This window comes from Gymnoscopelus braueri, assembly GCF_963280865.1.
Source record: "Gymnoscopelus braueri genome assembly, chromosome: 12".
NCBI classification, from domain to species: Eukaryota; Metazoa; Chordata; class Actinopteri; order Myctophiformes; family Myctophidae; genus Gymnoscopelus; species Gymnoscopelus braueri.
The window spans coordinates 38,431,651-38,449,150 of NC_137614.1; the positions used below are offsets into that span (position 1 = coordinate 38,431,651).

Consider the following 17,500-nt stretch of genomic DNA (forward strand, 5'->3'; position numbering starts at 1 on the left):
GATTTAACTCAGATGAGTTCCGTTTGTAACAGGCCTGGAATGTAATCATGTTAATTAGGGGCAAGGCCACTTGACCTTTGGTGTGTAGTACATTTTTTGAGGGCACAAAGGCAAAAAGCCAGGGCAGGAAGGCCACCAAAGAAAACAATGAGTTTAACCACTTGAACCCCAGAATCCATATTCTAGAGCAGTGGTTCTCAACCTTTTCAGGCTGTCCCAAAATAATCTTATTTGAACTGGGGTCCCCCCAGATAAATATTGTGGAAAATAGCTGATCTACAAGCTCACAACGCCTCGCGTTGCGAGGCGTTGTGAGCTTGTAGATCAGCTATTTTCAAATGTTTTGCCTCTTTCTTATATTATTTGACAATTTGGCCAATGTTTGACCAGTTTTTCTAGTATAGTTTGTTGATTACTTTTGATGCTGTGATGGTAATTCTTTTTAGGTGTTAAAAAGGTCTTAAAAGTTCTTAAATTGTCACTTGAAACTCATCTGGGGACCCCCCCAAAATCATGTGGGGACCCCCCTGGGGCTCCCGACCCACAGGTTGAGTACCCCTGTTTTAGAGGGGGGGGGGGGGGGGGGGGTCTACAACACGTTGTGACATGTTGTCAGCTTGTAGATCGGCTGTTTTTGGCGAAGAGATTTGGTGAGGTCCGTTTATTCCTGAGAATATAGAGGGTTTAAATGGTTAAGTCCACAGAAATAATGCAGAACAACTAATGGACATTCGACGGTACAGCCCTCTGAAGTTCCATCAAACAAAAGTTTTTGGAAGTGGACCATGAATTGGCAAATGTACACGAGCTCCTGACCTGTCTGTTTCCGGATGTGAGCCTTCCATCATTCAAGTGGACATCAGTTCCCAAGATAGCTCTGGTGCGGATGCCAAACCGCCCTTATGCATTTATATCTGATTCCTGGCTCCGTCCTAGCAAGCAGATGGGTCATAGAGGCATGGAAGCTGAACTATAACCACCCAGCCAGAGAGACACCGAGGGAGAGACCGGGACTATGCTAGCATACTCGCAACCAGCATGTCAGCAGCGCTATACCTGCCAACTGGACACAGACACCTTTGGAACACAGAGATATGCCTCCAGGGGTTGTGTGGGCTTGTAATGGACAGCCAGCGTGGTGTGGAACCGGGATCTAAAGAGTTTTTTTTTCTTTCTTTTTTGGAAGCCTTGAAGGTATGACACCCGACCACATGCATGCAGGACCCAAACTGTGAAGAATGTCAAAGATAGACACCGGTGCGCAGAAGAGAGACCGCAACCCCACTTTGGAGGTGTCTAATCCATCACCACCACATCTATAGGCACTAACGCACCCAGCCTGCCCAGCCTGCAGCCATTATGGCACACTGACAGCAGCTAGGACTTTTTCTGGAAACTTTAAGATGAGGCTATCCCACTGTTTCTCCAACAGTGGACCACGGACCTCTATGGCATAAATAGAGGTGGTCCAAAAATATAAAAAAACACATTAGTGGCCCTATCTTGCACGCCGCCTGATTAACCCTGATGCCTAAACTTTGTAGGCATTTTTTACTGTTTTGAAAAACATTTTAAAATAGTTCAAATAGCCAATCTACATCGACAACGTTGTAGATTGGCTATTTGAACAATTTTAAAATGTTTTTCAAAATAGTTTTAAAAAAAAGCCAAAAAGGTTTAGGCATAAGGGGAAAGGCGGAGCGCAAGATAGGGCCCCATGTACCCTACCCAGCCAGCCCACTGTCATTATGGCACCGTGCCAGCAGCTGTGACTTTTCCCCCGCAACAAGTGCCAAATTAATCTAGAAGTGGAACCACAAAATGGCAACAGAGGCACAACAGCGTGTGACCTCAGTGATTGGCAGCTAGCCACAAAACAGCCAGGCTTAAAGCCTTCGTCGTACGGCGGTGTCGCGCGTCTAAAAATAGCCATTAATATCGAACGTGAGCTTTTAGGCCGTCTATTTTCGTCATGCGACACACACCGTCATACGCCAGAGTATAAACCAGGCCTAAGGGAGATAGATTGATCAAACTGACCACAACAAAGTGTCTATGGATGTGGAAGATGTTTCAGGAACCTAAAGGCAAAATAACCCCCAATGTGAATGTATCCTGTTGCAAGTACTGTATATCCAAATAAAAAATAAGTAATAAGTAATTTGAAACGTGTATTTCAAATACAAAAATTAAATCATATGTAAAGCTGCAAAATCCATATAACTCAACCTGCTGCTCAGTAGGTCAACTTTATTATAGTTAGTGTGGTTGCCCGAATGGGCAACCAGACTATTGTTTTACAGAAACTTTATTCTCTCTAGATAAACAATTTTTCTATTCGCATCTCCTCCCACAGTTTATTTTTCCCAATTTAGTGCCATATGTCAAAATGACCGGCCTCACCGGGAATCGTGTGCTTGTATTTTGTTAAGAGATTGGTTGCATAGTTTTATTGATATTGATTTATTAGTGCATTAAATGTCCCCATCCACTTTAATGGAAAAGTGAAAAAACTCAAATTCAAGTATTTTTTTCTCAGAAACCGTAAGAGCTAGAGTTACCAGATTTGGAGGGGAGGTTTATAATTTAGTCCGAAATTATTTAAATAAATAATCACACCATTCGGCCTCATGGTGGCGCTATAACAGCCCACTTTACGTTTTTGGCCTATAACATTTGAACCGTAGGTCCTAGAATAAAAATCTTTTTTCCCCTAGATTCCTTGGGTCATGACGCAACTCCCCATATAGGCCACGCCCATTTGCGTCAGGATAGATTTTCCGCCATTTTGAATTTTCTTCAAAACACACTTTTAGCTCCTCCTCCCACATATTTTCTCCAAATTTCACAAAAATCGGTACACATTATCTCTGGACCCATGCGATAATCTGGAGTGAAACAGAATTTTGATAGTCCATACCGTTCGTCCGTAAATGGCTTCCAAAGTTAGCGGAAGGGGCCCGTTTTACAAAAAAGGCCACAAATCACTAACGAAACGTCCAGTCAATCCCAAATTTGAGTCACATATCGAGGGTGGTTTACTCAACAAATCTCCAAAAGCATTTCCACTTTGATCCATAGGGGGCGCCACAAATGCTCAAAATGTAACCTTTTGATGCAAAAACCATATGTTGATGTTTCTAGATAAACTATATTTCGGGCTGCTACTCCTCCCACAGTTTTTTTTGCCCAATTTCGTGCCATATGTCAAAATGACCGGCTTCACCGGGAATCGTGCGCTTGTACTTTGCTAAGAGATTGGTTCCATAGTTTAATTGATATTGATTTATTAGTGCATTAAATTTCCCCATCCACTTTAATGGGAAAATGAAAAAATGCCCATTCAAGTATTTTTTTCTCAGATACCGTAAGGGCTAGAGTTACAAGACTTGCAGGGGAGGTTCATGATTTAGTGCGAAATTATTAAACAAAATTATACACCAGTCGGCCTCATGGTGGCGCTATAACAGCCCCCTTTACGTTTTTGCCTATAACTCTTGAACCGTAGGTCGTAAAATCAAAATTTCTTTTCACCTGGATTCCTTGGGTCACGACGCATCTCCCCATATAGGCCACGCCCATTTGCGTCAGGATAGATTTTCCGCCATTTTGAATTTTCTTCAAAACACACTTTTTGCACCTTTTCCGATTTTTTTTTCTCCAAATCGCACACAAATCGGTACACGTGATCTATGGACTCATGCGATAAACCTATCCAAACGGCATTATGATAGTCCTTACCGTTCGTCCGTAATTGGCTTCCAAAGTTAGTGGGAGGAGCCCGTTTTACCAAAAATGCCAAAAATCACGAACGAAACGTCCAATCGATCCCAAATTTGAATAACATGTCGAGGGTGCTTTACTCAACGAATCCCCAAAAGCATTTCCACTTTGACCCATAGGGGGCGCCACAACTGTGCAAAACGTAACCGTTTGATGCAAAAACATGATTTTTGGGGGGATCACTCCTCTCAAATTGAAAAGCAGGTGATCTCAGGAGTGACATGACGATGTCATTGGCCCGCTACATTTGTGGGAGGGGCTTATTTATTTTAGTGGGAGGGGCCTATTTCTTCAAATCAAAACGCCATGTATCACGAACGCAGGATCCAATCAGCACCAAATTCTAATGGCACGTCACGCGGCCTCCGATGGTATTCCTCCAAGCGTATTCCTCAAGTCCGGGCGGCGGCAACCTGCGACCGGCGTCGGCGCAACCACACTTTGCAATTGCCCTGAATTGCGACCCGTCTAGTTTTATTATGTTTTCCTTTCATCTTGTCCTCCTCCCTTGCTTCTTTCCTTTTTCCTGACATCCTTCCATCCTTCCTTAGCTGCTTACACTCTTGTGTAAAATCCTCAGTATAAATGTATCCAATTGTAACTCTTGAGAGCGTACACATGTAACCGAATGGACCTTTACGGGTCCATTTGGTTACATGAGTACACTCTCAAGAGTTAGGTCTTGGTTCACTGTGGGTGTTAGCTCTCACATACAGTATACTGTCCTAACCACATCACATCCCATAATATTACAGCAGGGGAATTCCCTGCACGTTAACATTATAGACACACGCTACTGCAGCACGGCCACCTCACTGTGGTCGCCGTGGTAACAGTTACCACATGACCTGTGGGTTTAAGCCTGGACGCTGCTTCAAACCGGGAACGTTGTTAATGTGGTTGGAACGCCGGCATGGGAATATCACTGAGACATGTTCACTGAAACTGCATGGGAATTTCACTGAGACATGTTCACTGAAACTGCATGGGAATTTCACTGAGACATGTTCACTGAAACTGGGAATATCACTGAGACATGTTCACTGAAACTGGGAATATCACTGAGACATGTTCACTGAAACTGGGAATATCACTGAGACATGTTCACTGAAACTGGGAATATCACTGAGACATGTTCACTGAAACTGGGAATATCACTGAGACATGTTCACTGAAACTGGGAATAACACTGAGACATGTTCACTGAAACTGGGAATATCACTGAGACATGTTCACTGAAACTGGGAATATCACTGAGACATGTTCACTGAAACTGGGAATATCACTGAGACATGTTCACTGAAACTGGGAATATCACTGAGACATGTTCACTGAAACTGGAAATATCACTGAGACATGTTCACTGAAACTGCATGGGAATATCACTGAGACATGTTCACTGAAACTGCATGGGAATATCACTGAGACATGTTCACTGAAACTGCATGGGAATATCACTGAGACATGTTCACTGAAACTGGGAATATCACTGAGACATGTTCACTGAAACTGGGAATATCACTGAGACATGTTCACTGAAACTACATGGGAATATCACTGAGACATGTTCACTGAAACTGCATGGGAATATCACTGAGACATGTTCACTGAAACTGCATGGGAATATCACTGAGACATGTTCACTGAAAGTGGGAATATCACTGAGACATGTTCACTGAAAGTGGGAATATCACTGAGACATGTTCACTGAAACTGGAAATATCACTGAGACATGTTCTCTGAAACTGCATGGGAATTTCACTGAGACATGTTCACTGAAACTGGGAATATCACTGAGACATGTTCACTGAAACTGCATGGGAATATCACTGAGACATGAAACTGCATAGGGAGGTGCCCAGTGGTACAGTGTCTGCCCACCACACGGAGGCTGGGGGTTCGAATCCATTGTGGTGCAACCGGCTTTGTCGAACGTCTATCTATACGAACACAAGTGGCCCGTGTTCGGGGGAGGGAAGCCAGGCGGGGGAGGGTATTTGTCATCTCACGTACTCCTACGGGCTGGGGGCGGCACTTGTCAGCAAGGAGTGTTTGGCGGGAGGAGTGGGATGAGGCTCTACGTCCTCCCGGTGGGGGCTCCTCACTGGCAGGTGAGTCAGCAGGATACGACAGCAGTGACAACACACAAATGTGTGTGGGGAGGAATTACTTGACATATCGACTAAATTGGGGGGAAAAGGGGGTACAAAAAACGTGCACACAAAAAAACTGCATGTGAATATCACTGAGACATGTTCACTGAAACAACCGGTTATTTGGCCAAAAGAAGTACTTTTTTAATTACATAAAACACTACCACAAATTAAATCTTGTATTCAAAATGTTACATACAATTATAATCCTATTATTGGATTGTAATTAATGTCTTCGTCATTTTAATGTTGCAACTGGTAAAGGTGGGGCTGATTTGAATGTACTTTGTTGTGCATTTCAGAGTTTGAATGCACAAACGCGGGGATTGTTAGGTTTAATGAGGTCACGATGCCTTCAGCGGGCAGTGTGCGAGGAGTCGAAACTCCTTATCTAAGAACGGAATGCTCTTGCCTTTGAACAGGTACTGCGAAGAGCTTATTAGTGCTCATTATATATTATCTAATTGGTCTATATACAGATGACTTTAACAGGATGTTGATCTCACTCTTTTGGTCAGGGACAAGTGGTGGCTAATGAGCTTCAAGACCAACTTAAGCTTAAGATACCGTCTTGCTCTGGTAAAGATTGGTTCGTCCTGAATGCATTCGTTTATTATCTTCCTTCTTTTTTAATAAAACTCTCGTTAATATTCAGTCAGAACTAGAGAGCTTGATTTCTCCCTGACAGTAGCTTAACCTATAATACTACATCATCATTTATCACTTAATGTATGTCTTGTAGTTATACCGGTAATTACTAAATCTAACTAAAGCTGTCAAAAACAATTGTAGTGTAAAAAGTACTATATTTGCCTCTGAGATGTAGTGGAGTAGAAGTATAAAGTATTACAAATTTGAATTAGTAAGGAGTACATTATGAATTCCTCAAGATTTTGCGTAAATACAGTACTTAATTAGGCTCTTTAACTCCATGACCAGCCGCAAGGCTCTTGAACTGGACTACTAGCTTTAAGTTATTTATGGGTCTATGTGCACCAACTTGTGCAGCTATAGGCTTATGAACTGGACTGATAGTTTTAGTTACAGATGGGCCATGTGCAATAACAAAGGATTATTATTCCCAGTGACACAGTTTTAATGCTTTTTATGCTTATTCATAATATATATTTTTACATCTTCTCTCAGTTTTAATCTGTGCCCCCTCTTTTTGTGTTTTTAACTAACCTTACTGTATGCGTGTATGAGCTATGGAATATCTGAATTTCCCTTCGGGATTAATAAAGTATCTATCTATCTATCTATCTATCTATCTTGAGTGTACGTATGTATTTAGTTACCTTCCACCACTGCAACTGGGAATAAACTATTAACGCTCAAGCAAACAAGAGAGCCTTAAGTAGAGCTAATTGGTTCAAGAGGTCAGAAAATCTGGGAATACGACATTTCAGGTGGGAATCACATTTCCATGGAAGCGACCGGTCCCAGCTCGGGAAAATTTTAATGTGTTTAGAAACCGGAATGGTGCTTAGGGCCTCATGTTTTCCCATTGGGAATACTGTTAAGACATGCATGGATAAAACCCAAGTAATCCATATTTGCCAAGTTAATGGGTTCAAAGGCAAGCAGGGGAATACCAGACGCGCACATGACTGGGAATAAGGTTAGCGGAATAGACTGTTAACAGACTATGATGAACTGCCTTCGCTGAATTATCGTATTTTGGAGTTGCATTGTGTGTGACCTGAGACCGTAGTACTGCTTCATTGAATCTAAACACTTTCAACCTGGCAGCCCTATATGGGCATGTTGTTATAGTGGGGGGGAAAGAAATGTAAATTTAAAAATATATTTTATACAAATGTTAAAGATGGAAAATCTATATAAAGCTCGCAACGTGTGTAGATCAGCTATTATCATATGACAAAATATATAGGGCTTAAGTGGTTAATTTCAGTCTTAAGAAAATGAAATGGAAGCAGCAATGTGGCATGTCCACCGCGGCCAACGAAGATGAAGTTGACTGACATGAAAGTGGATAAAAGTCTAAAGTTGAAGTGGTGGAGCGGAGAGGAACGGCAGCCTACAAGACCTGATGGATAATTGATGCACCTCTGCCCAATACAGTCCCACAGGGAACACGACAGACGGCCATGCAGAATAACCAACTAGCTTGAGCTCCGAGTGCAACACCAGCCATGCTGGAATAGCCCTGGCCCCTAGCTGAGGTTCAACAATCTCACTTTCAACCTCTCTCTCTCTCTCTCTCTCTCTCTCTCTCTCCTTCTCGATGTCCATCGAAAGAGCTGCATCTCATTTTATGCATCACTATGGTACTAGTATAAAAGACAGGTAGTAACCGGAATGCATGCTGCTGGGAAACATAGGCACATGGGAGTGAATTGACAACTCCTGTTCCACAAAAAAATCGGAGCAACGGACTTCGCCTTCCAACTGCCCTGGTGGCTAGCGCTATGTTGAAGGCCGCGATCGCACAGGGTCAGATCACTGGTGTAGACCTATACAGTGTGAGTGTGTAGCAGTGCTTTGTGGGGGAAAAGACAGCACTTCAGCAAACCCTGAATCGATAAAGGTGTGATGTATTATTTACAAAAGTCTAGTAAAAATATTGTACGTGTGTGTATTTGCTAGGTGTTCCTACGGACTCTCCCACTCCTTTTCTGTGTGCGTGCGCGCACGTGTGTGTGTGTGTGTGTGTGTGTGTGTGTGTGTGTGTGTGTGTGTGTGTGTGTGTGTGTGTGTGTGTGTGTGTGTGTGTGTGTGTGTGTGTGTGTGTGTGTGTGTGTGTGTCTTATTGGCTGGGGTCGCAACGTTCACAAAAGTTACACTTACACCTGAGCCTACAACTAACTATTTATTCCATGAGTTGGTCTGCACATTGTGGTCAATCGATACGGAGCGGGGGGCCTATAGGTGTGTTCTTCTGCATTCTGATTTTGACACCCAAAGGACGTCTATATTACAGCGGTTAAGGCGAACGCCGGCCTTACCGCTGTACCGCTATCTGCCTATAGCCTACGAGAAGCAAGAGGCACATATGCTACACTCTAATTAGTTTCCTTGGACACCGGTTGAGTAAAAACTGCCAAGGGAAAGAGAGAAAGAGAGGGAGAGAGGAAAAAGGTCAGTTTACACAAATAACTATAACTACTGTATAAAGATATAATTCTAACAATCGTGGATGGCAGGGTCCACACTTCAACTATAACAAAGACAATTGTTTTTTTTTTTGGGGGGGGGGGTTTATCCCATGAAACCCTTTTTCACCCAGTGCCAATTGTCTAAGTAATCCTGGGCGGTACACTCCCCCTGCCAGCCTAGGGAGCCCAGAGCCGAGCTCATGCCACCTTCAACGCATGAGAGCCAACTATAGCGGTATAGCGACCAGGATTACTGCATGTTTTTGTGAGCCCTAGGAGACACGGGGAGAACATGCAAACTCCACACAGAAAGGCCCTTTCGCCAACCCCACCTAGGGTATAGGCGCTGATGACGCGAAGGAGAGGACACGCCCACAGCGTCCCCGGCGGGAACCCAACCCAGGACCTTCTAGCTGTGAGGCGACAGCGCTACCGGCTTGTGAACGATGCACTGTATAGTTATCATTCTAGTTAAAGTGCTTGTCGTACACGGCACAGACACAGAAGAAGAGACAAAGACAGACAGAGAGAAAAGAGAGAGAGGACAAGACACGCTTTTGTCCTTTACAACTACAATCCAAGTACCTTCAGCAGCAGAAACACATCCTCTTGTCTTATTGTGTTTCGCGGGAAACAAATCACATCTCCTTGTTAGCGTTATTGACCACGGCCATTTTAACCTGCTCCCACAGCGTCTCGTCTCATCAAGATCAAACCGGTGTTGAACTTGACTGTATATAGTTCGGTGGGCCCAGGGCCTGGCATGGCTGCACGTATTTAACCCATACAGTCCGGGGAACGCATCGGTGTCGTTTTAGATCTTCTTTGGGCTATTCAAAAATAGCAGATATACAAGCTCACAGCGCGGCACCGAGTGCCGCGCTATGAGCTTGTAGATCTGCTATTTTTGGAAAAATCGTGAAAATGTGTGCAAATATTTGAATATATATTCTTTAAAGCGAACATTTTGTAACTCAAATCTTTGCTTCTGGAGGTCCCTGGAACAAAATATTTTTACAAATGTTCGCTTTAAAATACATATATTTAAAGATTTGCACACATTTTCACGATAAAAAAAAAAGATCTACAAGCTCATGAGCTTGTATATCGGCTATTTTTGAATAGCCAAAGAAATCTAAAAATGACACGAGATGCGTACCCCGGATTGAATGGGTTAAAAAAAAACAAAAAACATCTTAGAATAGCAGCAGTCACCCCAAAGGGCTGCCGGTCGCGTCGGATGAGCATCAATCTGGGCGGCGGGGCTGTCAGCGCGCTCTGCCAGCGCTCGCTCTCTCTCTGCCAGTGGCCAGCTAGCTGGAGCTGTCTGTCTGTCTGTCTGCCTGCTGGCCCAGACGTCCTCGCTTAAAGGAAGGAACGTGCCCGCCGTCTCTCTCTCTCTCTCTCTCGTTACGGCTGCTTTTTGTCATTTCTTCTTTTTAACTTTCGGGCAGAAAAGTGAATGCCCTACTTCGTCATGCGAGAGTGGAGATAGCCGATCTATAACCTCACAACGCGTCACATTGCACGTAGTGAGCTTATTTTTTTTGATATTTTGAAAGTGAAGCTGAAAGTGGTTAAGTGCATTTTATATTGAGACCAATGACAAGTATTAACAAGAGCTTGTGACTAAATAATAGCTATATTGCATCCATTGTTAACACGGGTTCTTTCGTTTCAAAACGTCCTTTCAAATCCAACACTTGCCTGCCAAGGACGTCTTTTTTTTTTAATTCCACAAGAGGGCCCCCTACACAACTTAGGAATGATCCCTTGACTCTGAGAGAAGGAATGGACGGATGTGACGTCATCCCAAAAAAATGACACCTCCGTCCACTCCTATGTTATCAGTTGTAGGAAAACACACCTGGCTCGGATTTTTTCTTTTCTTAGTGAAAACGAGCCTTATTCAACGGCCGGTAGCAACAAAATGGCCGATCGAGGTAAATTTTTTTGTTGTTGTGGTGGATAGAGGACACCCTCCCCCTCCCCCTCCCCCCAGACATCTTTTGTTTACATCTGTGTATCGTCAATATAAGGTAAAAAAAAACAACTGCTGGAATGGGGATGAAAAACTATGTTTTAATGCTGGCAGTCAATGTGTTAAAAGGTTCCGGGTTTGGATGTACAAGGTTTCTGCCTGACAGCATTTCTGAAAGCTCTTGCAACAGTGTGTTGTGCCAATTAGCCAAGCTGGAAACTGTTTATGTGATTGCACATACAATGCACAAATGTATACACTGCCCTACGACTAAATATAAACCAGCCTTTAGGTGGCCGTGGTCATTTGACACAGCCGTGAAACGAGCTTGAATACAGAGGCCATGCGTCTGGAAATGGTTTGTTTTCCTACGGTGTATATTCAGTTCTAAGTGTCACCGTGGCTGCGATATCCCTCACAACCTGCCCTTTCCCTCTTGGGGATTGGAGCGGCGATGAGAGCGCCGTTCATGAGACAGATTTGCAGAGCTAGCAAAGAGCCTCCCCGCGACTCAACCCACGATTTGTCAAAGCCACTTGAAATTCACAGAGAGCCATCGACCACTTTTAAAGTGAGCCAATGTGCACGGCTGTGACAGAACCTGGACTTGAATGGAGATTATGTCAAGAGAGATTACCTGAACATAAAAGTGCGACTTAAGTTACATATTACACTTGAGAAGGATATCTCACAGGTTCATGAGCTGCTAGTCGCCAACAGTGTCTATCCTGCTTAGCAGTGACACTCTCTCTCTCTCTCTGTTTCTCTTCCTCTCTCTCTCTCTCTCTCTCTTTCTATCCCCTCCGGCATTGGCCAAAAAAAACCCCACCTTTCTACCACAGAATGAATCTTATAGTTGCCCCGATTCTGTTGTTTGTGAAATTCTCAAGTAGTAATGTTAATGTGTACCTCTCATTCAATCTCTTTCATCTTTAACATACGTTTCACTTGCAGCTAATGAAGGTGGAGTAGAACGGGGGGGGAGGGGGGGGGGGTAGAGACATACGTACTGTAGGTAAAGGGGACAATTTGGAGAAAACCTAGTCATATTAGTTGTTAATGTTGTATCTTGTCGATTCAATTGTCATTTGCAAAAAAAAATGTTTAATGCAGGCCTGTTTCATGCTGATTGTGGGAGTGAAGGTAGTGGAATTGTTTTGAGGACAAATACCTCTGCAAGAGGAATTAGGCCAAAAACAAAACAACACTATATATATATATATATAGGCCTAGAGGGTTAATTTAACTGTCCGAGGTGACTCAAGTCGTGTTCTTTGTCATTTCACTTTAAAGGAGAATTTTGTCTCTTGAATTTTGAGAATGTTTGCCTATATGGTGCTTGCTTTCAATCGTGTATTTTAATAGCTTTTTTAAAAAGTTTTGTATCGCGAGAGATCTGATGTTTACAGTGACACAACACTATACAACGCGTCGCTCTAGAATGTCCCTCACCGTAAGCCGCGCTTTTGCGTCACTTCCGGTCGGGCACACGCACCATAGGCACGGGCTTTTAACTGCGGCGGACCAGTTATTGAGTTATGACATTTCTGTACTGTAACACTCGTCCTAGGATATCATAATATCATAATAAGGGCAAGAAAACGGTCGGGCGAAATTCTCCTTTAAAATGGCTGCAGCTTCTGTGAATCATCACATATTTATTACGACTGCGTTCGCTCTGCGAGCTGCTGCCAACATCATCATTATCCTCACCTTCATCCCCATCTTCCTGTAAATAAAAGACACGCTGCTGTTCTCCGATCAATGAGACACGCGCGCGCGCACGCACGCACGCACGCACGCACGCACGCACGCACGCACGCACGCACACACACACACACACACACACACACACACACACACACACACACACACACACACACACACACACACACACACACACACACACACACACACACACACACACACACACACACACACACACACAGCATACAGCATACAGCATGTATATTTTACAAGGTGCTGAGTTTCCATAGCCAATCACAGTTTCTCTGTGTCAGGACTGCAGGAGAGAACCTAACTAAATCCTCTCCTCTCCTCTCCTCTCCTCTCCTCTCCTCTCCTCTCCTCTCCTCTCCTCTCCTCTCCTCTCCTCTCCTCTCCTCTCCTCTCCTCTCCTCTCAAACTTTGGTGGAGAGAGAGAGAGAAGGGTGAGAGAATGACAGAGAAGATGAGAAAAGTGGGTGGGGATCATAGAAGTTTAATGTGGGGTCCTCATTGGACAGACGTCTGGCTCAGCCACACCCAATGAGAGACCAGAGAAGCACAATTCAATTACTCCTAGTCACTGCTGAGAGGCACTGCCAAAAAACACATAGAACACAGAGAGAGAGAGAGAGAGAGAGAGAGAGAGAGAGAGAGAGAAAGAGCGAGAGAGAGAGAGAGAGAGAAGGAGCGAGAGAGAGAGTGAGACAGACAGACAGACGATGAAAGACTAATTTAATACTCGTGATAAAAGACGAAGCGCAAGTGCTACATTTAAGAGAGAGAGAGAGAGACATAGAGAGAGACAGAGAGAGAGAGAGAGAGAGAGAGAGAGAGAGAGAGAGAGAGAGAGAGAGAGAGAGAGAGACACAGAGAGAGACACACAGAGAGAGAGTGACATAGAGAGTGACAGAGAAGGAGGCTGCGGTTAAATCATCTAATATTTTAAATGAAATTACCCGGCTTAAATTCCCCACCTGTTAATTTAGATGACAAGACGGACGAGAGACACCACAAGAGAGAGATGGGGAGAGATAGATAGACCGAGAAACCCAGAAACAGATAGATACCTCAGCCCCTGCCAAACAGAGAGTGAGAGAAAGAGAGGCGACGATACTCTGTGTAATACGTGAAGTGAAAAGATGAAGTGTGAGCGTCAAAATTAAAAGACAGACACTAGTGACATAAACATTGTAACACTGCTATAAAGCATCCGTCATTTTACATTTTAACCACTTTAACAATGAGTTCATACTTACATTGGCTATTCAAAAACAGCAGATATACAAGGTCATATACAAGGTCAGATATACAATAGCAGCTTGTAGATCTGCTATTTTTGAAAAATCTTGAAAATGTATGCAAATCTTTGAATAACATATTTTTTCAAAGCGAACATTTGTAACTCAGATCTTTGCTTCTGGGGATCCCTGGAACAACACATTTTGAGATGGGGGTCTGCGGCCAAATACATATCATTTTGGGGGTCCTAGACATGAAAAAGTTTGAGCACCACTGATATTATAGCAACATACGTAAAAAAAATTGTTAGGATTTATCCCCAGAAGCAAAGATTTGAGTAAAACATTTTCGCTTTAAAAAACAAAAAATATATATATATAAATTATATTCAAAGATTAAAAAAAATCTGCAAGATTTTTCAAAAATAGCAGATCTACAAGCTCATAGCGCGGCACTCGGTTTTTGCACTCGGCCGCGCTATGAGCTTGTGTATCTGCTATTTTTTAAATTAAGTTATACCTCATCGAACACAACCCACTCTCACACACATGTCGCACTACGTTGACGAGTTGGGCAACATCTGACCAAGCGTCAGACGTTTGATGCGACACGCTTTTACTGTCACGCCGCGTGTCGATGAGGACGACAGGATTTGCAATTCCAAGGCTATTGGTTCTGCAACCAGAAGGACGCCAAATCGGCAGAAGCAGACATCGCGTGGGGGAGCCTGTCGCGTCCAACGTACAATGTGACAGTAGATTTTGCTCGACTCGTTACTGTATTACGACGTGGGAGTGACAATGCGTACGGTTCGACGACGTGTACATCAGGCTTTACCGTGACAAGGTACCAACGCCACTGCCTGTGTGTTTTAATATTAGCAACACATATCTATTTACAACCACGAACAGCAACTAAAAGTTCTTGTTCTTCTTCATGTCTGTCTGTCAATCTCGGGAAGGAAAGGAGGGGGTCCCAGTGGAGGAGACATGGCGGGACGCCTTCAACAGCAACAGAGTGACGCCAGGCCCCCATCCAGGCCCCCATCCAGGCCCCCCCATCCAGGCCCCCCCCATCCACATCTCTCCACAGGTGTTCACACACTGGGACTTCTGCTCTGATTGAACAAATCACAGAATCACCGTAATGAGCAGCAGCAGCACGGATTTGATTGGCTAATTGGAGATACGTGGTGTGTGTGTGTGTGTGTGTGTGTGTGTGTGTGTGTGTGTGTGTGTGTGTGTGTGTGTGTGTGTGTGTGTGTGTGTGTGTGTGTGTGTGTGTCTGGAGAACGATGTGACTGATAAGTACACACAGACGCAGATAAAAACTCAGTGTTATCGTGTTACAGTTTTTACTCAACCCAATTTCCAGGGGGAAAAAAACACTTTGCCGTTATGCGTCAGTCAGTCAGAAAAAAAAGTACAGAGTAAAAATAGTTTTTAAACAAATTACGTAGCACCGTTCACATACAAGATTTAGAATGAGCTCAGTTCAATGGTGTGACCACTTGCAACAGATTCCCCAAAACTGTGGTTTGCAGCATCCTAAAACTGGACAGTCCACAACGAGCGGACACCATTTACCGTTTCCATAGCAACAATACTTCCTACTCCCCTTAAGCACAAATACTCCCACACCTGACAGCACAGCACAATAGTCTTTCCTCCTGTATCTATTTAGCTATAATATATTGTATATATTCTGCTTTATTCATGTTATATCGTAGGCAAGTTAGACAACTAACAAGCAATTCCAGCACAGTCCCTCCGGCCTACGGGATATAAACAGTCGATGGTCCCATCCCTCCAGGGTATGCGAACGAAAATGAAAAGGCGTGCGTGAAAACATCTGACACTGAGAGACTGTATTTCCCGATAAGATCAATGTGTTTTTGTCTTGTTGTATTGTTTTCTTAAACGCTACATGGATTCAATGCGTTGTGTTGTGATGCCATCTGGGGCCTCAGTGATCCGACTTTGGAAAGTATTCCCTTCGAGATGCGTGGAACGTAACAGATGCGAGAGTGGCTGACAGCCACCTAAACACAAGACATAGCCACACATACATACGCACACACACACACACACACACACACACACACACACACATGCATGCAAGCATGCATGCACACGCGTGCAAACATACACACTCGCAAGAGTCAAATCTACAAAAGAGTTCAGAGGTGGAGAAAATGTGTATTAACCCTTTAAGACCTGAGGCGATAATAAAAAAAAAACTAAATCCTAACAGTTTTTGGAAAAAAATCCAAAATGTATTTTTTTCACGATTTTTCAAAAATAGCAGATCTACAAGTTCATAGCGCGGCACTCGGTGCCGCGCTATGAGCTTGTATATCTGCTATTTTTGAATAGCCTAAAGAAATCTAAAAGTGACACAGATGCGTTCCAGGTATTAATGGGTTAATGTGAACGCTAAGGGGTGCCATCCCCTGGGGACCTCAAATGGCGCCCCTGTAATCAGCTCTGTAATCTACTTCTAAATTGCACGTGGTACTTGGGAAATGAGATGTCGACATGGTCCACACATCTGGAAACGTTGATATGCAATGCAATTTCTTCATTCAGAAATGTTAACATTCAACAAGACCAGTTATATAATGCAGTGGTTCTCAAACTGTGTAATTTCAAGGACCCCCAGTTTGGTATGCACATTAGGCCACAGACCCCCATTACTCTGAGAGTGTACAAATGGAACCAAATGGACCATTTGGGTCCATTTGGTTATAATCCGGCTTTGTCGAGCATCTAAACCAGTTGTCTGGGGACCACCTGTGGTCCTTGAGGGGGTTACTTCCAGGTGGAACCAAATGGACCCTTATTAGGTAGATCTTTAACTCTTGAGAGTGCAAAATGAAACCTAATGGACCCTTACGGGTCCATTAGGTTTCATTTTACGCTCTCAAGAGTTAAATTATTGTTAAACATCTGCATTACTTAATTAAGCAATTGTTCTTTTGATCAACGTTTGCCTGTCATCTCTCCTATTGGTACCAACATCAATACAGCATGGAATTGTGGACAAAATCTTATCCAACGACAACAAAATATTCAAAGTTTTGGGTCTGAGAGATCTAGATCTCATCAAACGGTGGTCCGTGGCTCAAATGCTGAATAAATAATGGAACTTGATGTGAAAAAGGTTGAAAATTGAGGAATCAATTGGCAACGACTGAATTGGGCAGAAAAAACATGACACATGTCTTGTGATTTGCATACATGCACAGTGCCAACGTTGTCTCTGGTGAGCAGACTGCTGAGTGACAAACTTCCCAACCAATTAAATGTACTGATGAACATTCACATTTAACCCCTTAAACCCCTATGCACTAGGCAGGGATCTGTAGTTGCTCTGCTCCTTTTTTCCCCTCCTCTACACCAAATCTCTTCACCAAAAGTAGCCAAACGCAGCGTCAACACATGCACACTCACAAATGTTCTCTATTTCTCTTTCACATGCGCACACGCACACACATG

At 43.5% G+C, this 17,500-nt stretch overlaps 1 protein-coding gene across 1 annotated transcript in view; it reads left to right on the forward strand.

Annotated features, from left to right (window-relative positions):
* The window catches only part of LOC308096548 (plexin-A1-like), a gene marked incomplete at its 5' end in the record, with an annotated part of 336,263 nt that overhangs the window by 178,247 nt on the left and 140,516 nt on the right, over positions 1–17,500 (forward strand). The gene's annotated exons all lie outside the window — the stretch shown is intronic.